We start from the raw sequence: 6,000 nt of genomic DNA on the forward strand, positions 1-6,000 counted from the left end.
TCCTCAATTGGACCAACTTCTGCTGGCAGAAGAGATAAGTTTTCAAGCTTCACAGAGCTCTTCTTCAGGTCTGCTTTTTGAATCTCGAAAATGTGTCTCTTTCACCACAGAAGTTGGCCCATTGGAAGAAATTACCTCACCTACCCTGTATTTCATATCCTGGGACCAACATAGCTCCAAAAAGCACTGCATACTGAAAAAAGGTTACTCATATGAGTAAGCACTCAACAGGATAAGGGCTCCACAGTTTGAGCCAGTGTGAGCAGGCACAGACCTATGATGTTGGCAAGGTATTTAAATGTCCAAGATACGGAACTTAAAACCAAAGGGGCCTCTCATGGAGTAAGCTACCACGCAGGATGCCTAAAGGTATCAGAATCTGGTCCTAAATAATTTATTCCCACAATGGAAGTGCTTAAGGCACTGTCAGGGTCCAATCTCAACAAATATGTGACTTTAAAAATTCTTTTCTGGATTGGTCAGTTAAAACATATATGTAAACGGGCAATTGTAAATGGAAGAAAAAAGCCTTTAAAAAAAAAAGTCTTTTGGACATCCATGGGGTTTTGTACTGTATTTAAATTCATGGCTTAAAATTATTTAGGAATGGTTAAATAACGCAACATATCAAATCAATTCCAAAATAAAATGCATTCTCAACTTTCCCTCTGTTGCAAATTATTCCTAGCTGTAATTTATGATGGGCAAGTGTTAATTTCCTTAACCAATATTTTATGAATATGTATAGACTAATCATACGTCCACAGTTGAGGGTAAATAAATATGTGATTTATATTCAACCAAGTCACACAATCAATTTTCAGTCGACTGCCTCAAACACAATATGTGTGTGTGACAGGTTTATTGGCATTGACATTAGATGTCACAGTCTTGTGAACTGCTGAATGTATCTGAAATGCTATTCATTAGCCTGCAGTGGATTGAACTACATAGCAAAACCTAAGAACATTAAAGAGATTATGGGTGGTGCTGCTGCTGAGTTGTAGCCAGCTTGCTTTGATCAAGTTCAATTCAAACCCTGCTTAGGGATCAGGGTTATGATGCTGGGGGTTTTTTACCCCAAATTCTGCCCTTGCTCCTCTGATCCAGATAATGAGGTAGAGTGGATGAACGAAAGGGCCTTCAGTCATTCTTTCTGCATAGAGCAAAATGGTCTGGGGAGGCCGAGATGCAGCCCATTCACCAGCACTCATTACTACAGCTCAATAAGTGGACTACTCGAACATCTGGCTGGCCCTCGACAGCAGCATGCACTCAGAGAGGTGCTGTACCTGCCTGCGCCCTTAGTCTTGCTGATCTTTCCCCTTTGGCGCACAGATCATTGCTAAGTGCACTTAGCCAGGCATTGTGCTCCTGGGTGAGTGCCGTGCGATGCTCTGTCAGGGCCCAATCCCAAAACCCACTGAAGTCAGTGGAATGACTTCCACTGATTTCAATGGGCTTTAGGTCAGACCAAGGCCAAGGCACAGATGGCAGAGTTTTGCCCCAAATTTACATTTTCCTAGTTCAGCCATTTTTAAGTTTTCCTCATGAAAAAAAAAAGTAGCAAGAAGATTTTGACAGTGAGAGTTTGTGTTTAGCTTGTTGCTTGTGGCTTAAGAAGTGAAAGGCATTTTGCTCAAGCTTTAAAAAATTATGATTGAACTTCAAACCAGGGTCATCCCTATCTCTTGCATAGCACTTTTCGCCAGTAGATCTCAAAGCACATCGCAATCTTTAATGCATTTATACACATGTACAAGGCCTGTGGGAGACAAGAACATGCCATTTTTACACATGGGTAATCAAGGCACAGAGAAGCTAAGTGATTTTCCCGGTCACATAGAAAGTCCATCCTTCCTCTCAAGATAAAATAAGGACATGGTTCCTGAAAATTTAAGCGTGTAAAAATGGTGGATTTAAATGGAAAATTGATTTGCAACTGTAATTATAGTGGATGAGACCCAGTGGAGGGGGTGGGTAGGGAGAGAAGGGTTAAGTTTTACAAATAAATTATTCACTGCAAACAGTTCACCCAGCTGTAGTGGAAAACTTCTCACATGATGTCTGTAATGATTCACTCAATAGGTATGTTATTACTAGACTTTTAGAGCTATTTAATGAGCTTACTGTACCCACAAAGCCCTGTGTTAAAGAAGGGAGCAAACAATGAAAGCAATGAAGTGGTGGAATGAGAATAGTCCAGGCACAGTCATTAGAGATTCAGGAAAGATGACTGGCATTCTGGGAAGTAAAGAATAGGATGGGATCCTTGTTAAAAGTTATGTAGTCTGCTGAAAGAAATAGTTAACAAAATGGCAAAAAGTTGGGTGGTGTTGAAAAAGTTTGACAATTTCACTCATCATTTAATTGTAACTTAGATTAACCAAAATACAGACCAAAGATTAAACCATGGTTTTAAGCTATGCAAAGAAAAGGCTCATTAAAAAAAACTTCCAGTTTCGTTTCTCCAGACATTGCAGGCTTTGGTTAACAATTTGAATGGAGTCTGCAGGTTGGAGTTAATGATTTGCATTAGCATTTCAGAAGGGTTTCAGTGTAAATATCAACTCTTTGATGTGTTCTGGACATAGACAAAAGTTAGTTAAATGCTTGATCTCCTTTACAGAATCCAGGATTATATCATTTAATAAGTAGCTAACAGCTTTGTTACTGAATGATGCCAGCTTTTGAAAACAACTCCAGGATGTAATTAATTGGGACAAATTATTCAGAGCCGTTTGGCATTAAGGAATTTAGATGTATTTATGGTGGAATCTCCTGGAATAAATGAAGACTTGATCAAAAGGAGAGAAGAAAAGACAATAAGAATTGTCTTAAAGGGACAGAAAGAAAGACATTTTTTCTTGTTAGTCTTTAAAGGCCTGGTCCAAAGCCCACTAAAATTGATGAGACTCTTACTATTCAACAAGCTATAATCACAACCTTCCAAATGGATTGGTTGAACATGGATTTTTAATTGCAAATATGTAATATATGAAGCAAAGCACATATCATTTGCTAGCCACAACCACATGCTGAAATATCTGTAAACATATATGGAATATTTCAGACAAATTCCCATGAATTGTCTTATGTTCAAGGATAATTAACAACAACTAGAAAAAGGGCTAAAAACTCAACAAATAAATTATTCACTACAAATAGCTTGTCCAGTTGCACCAGAACCCTTAGCTCACAGATTCATATTCCTGAATTGCACAGTGCCAGTTGATTATACAAAGGCATTATGACAGATTATTCCATATCCTTGGAAATGTACCTGTACAAGCAGAATTCTTTCAAGAAAAATATTACTTTGCACACATATATACACCTTTCATGTGAGGAGCTCAAAGTACTTTTATAAACATGAACTAATTCTCACAAGACTTCCGTAAGGTAGATAAGCAAAAAGCTGAAAACCAAATCCACAAGTCTCCATGCTCAATAAGTCTAACCACTATAAAACACTATGTCAAGAAAGAGGAAAGGAGGTGGGGAAAGGAGAAGGAATCATCAGTTATACATAACGTAAGAAAACTACAAAACCATTCTTCTCGGAAAGATGTCTATCTACCTTAAGTAGCGATAAGGTCCTGATTTACAAAGTACCTGAGTGTGATACAATCTTTAATTTACCTCACAACATCACTGTGAGGTCGGGAACTTTCTTTATTCCACCCCCGCTCCCGCCCCCCTCAGGTGCACAGGGCATCCAGCAGTTTCCACCGTTTACTTCAGTCTTGTGCTGGTCTGTTCAGGCTTCTGAGTGTCATGTTGATGGATTTGGCTTCTTTCTCTATTGTTCTGTGTAGTGTTTCTCTGGGTTGCATCCATGTTATCCCTTGACATGGAAGTAGTGTTGGTGCCATCCTTAAGGCATGTCCTAAATAAGTCCATTGTTTTCTTCTATCCGTGTTTGTTGCTTTAGTTTGTTCTCCTTAGAATTCTGATGTTGCAAGAAATTCTTTCCAATGGATTCTAAAGATCTTCTGCAGGCATTTACTTTGAAATGAACTGATTTTCTTATCAATTTCTGTTGCAGATTTCCATGACTCTTATCCATAATGGAGGACCGACATGATGCCAATGTTAACAGATTGTGGTTTTGTATCAGTGCCAGTCATGCCACTTTGCCAAATCTTCTCAAATGTATGAAAGTTGTTTGATGCTTTTGGTATTCGTTGTGTGACATCTCATTCCCTGGATAGGTAAAATGACTTACTTCTTCTAGTGTTTCTCCATCTACTCTGACGGTTGCTTTTGGGACATTGATAGCCACGTATACTTTGTCTTCCCCCTGTTGTCGAACAAATCAACTTGTTTTGCTGTGTCTGACAAAAGATCCCCATTTTACAGATGGGGAACTCTGGCACAGAGAGACTAAGCAACTAGTTCAAGGTCACTTAGGAAGTCTGTGATGGATCAGGGAATTCAACCTGGGTCTCTTGAATCCCAAGGTTAATGGTCTCACTACTTCCTTATAGAACCATAGGAGATTAGGGTTGGAAGAGACCTAAGGAGGTCATCTAGTCCAACCCCCTGCTCAAAGCAGGACCAACATCAACTATATTATCCCAGCCAGGGCTTTGTCAAGCCAGGCCTTAAAAACCTCTAAGGATAGAGATTCCACCACCTCTCTAGGTAAGCCATTCCAGTGCTTCACCACCCTCCTAGTGAAAAAAGTTTTTCCTAATATCCAACCTAGACCTCCCCCACTGCAACTTGAGACCATTGCTCAAATGGCCCTGCTGAAGTTCGACCTGCCAAGTGCCAGTCCTTATATTGCTAAGCCACTTCTACAGAAAGATGGACATACAGGATGTAATTTGTGAGAAGGGTTTTCTATTATTCTAAACTATTTCGTTTTTCAGGAAAAAAAAGAATATTCCAAAAGATGATTTAACAGTAAGCTTCATTAAGAAATTTTATGGGGCATATCATTAGAAATTTAGTTCTCGTGTAGTGATTTCCCTAGATTACAATTATGGTAGTTAAGTTAGTTAATGCCAATTAGTTGTCAGTACTTTTGCCAGGTAAAAGCTATTTCAGAACTACTATGGTACCATCACATTGTTTAAATGTATTTTTTATTTTTTTTCTAGACAGTTAAATATATATTCATTGTACCTTAATTCCTCCAGTCAGTGCTATGGAATATTAAAACTAAACAAATCATAATTTGATTACTCTTTTCAGATAATAGGTGCACAGAACACACTAAAACCAGTCAAGTTTTTTTGCTTAAAAACCTGAGATTCACATTATTGCCATGCTTCATGTCTCATGATCTCTTTAAACGCCAGCCTGAATATTTTGATCAAACAAAACGTTATTCACCTTTTTGATAAAATTGTTAAATATCAAGGAGTTAATACCGTTCACTTGTTAAAAGCTAGTGTGTCTTTCTCTGCAAAATGATGTGTTTTAATAGACATTGACTGATATTAATTAAAGCTGTTCAAGACTTTTCCAATTACACTTTTTTTTTGTCATAAAATGCTGGTTGGTCACTGAAAGCATTCATGGGAAAGAGCCAGTTTTTACAAAACCTTCACCAGGAAGGTTTCTCAGGTCCAGGATAAACTGCCTGAAGCAGGGATTTGAATCCAGGTCTTCTATACATCAGGGAAGTGCCCTAAACACAAGGCTACTGGCTGTTCTGCATTGAATGTCTTTCACTGTCTGCTGTTGGAGCTGTTCCACTTTGTATCACTAAAGATTCATTGGGCTAGAGAAAGACTGACCGGAATGGTTAGTGGTGATGGTACCCACACTCACAGTATAGTAAAATCATTGCCTTATGGGAGTGCTAGTTTGGGCCCCTATTCTTGTATATGGGCCAGGATCCCTGGAGGATACATCTCCCATAATTCAATGTGGATTTTCCTCTGAGTGAGCAGTGTGGTGAATCCTAGGAGTCACGTGACTCCAGGTACAACCTGGGAGATATAATGCAGCCAGGGAACCTGGCCCACTGGGGTAAAGTTTACATGA

This window comes from Lepidochelys kempii, chromosome 1, assembly GCF_965140265.1.
Source record: "Lepidochelys kempii isolate rLepKem1 chromosome 1, rLepKem1.hap2, whole genome shotgun sequence".
Lineage (NCBI taxonomy): Eukaryota > Metazoa > Chordata > Testudines > Cheloniidae > Lepidochelys > Lepidochelys kempii.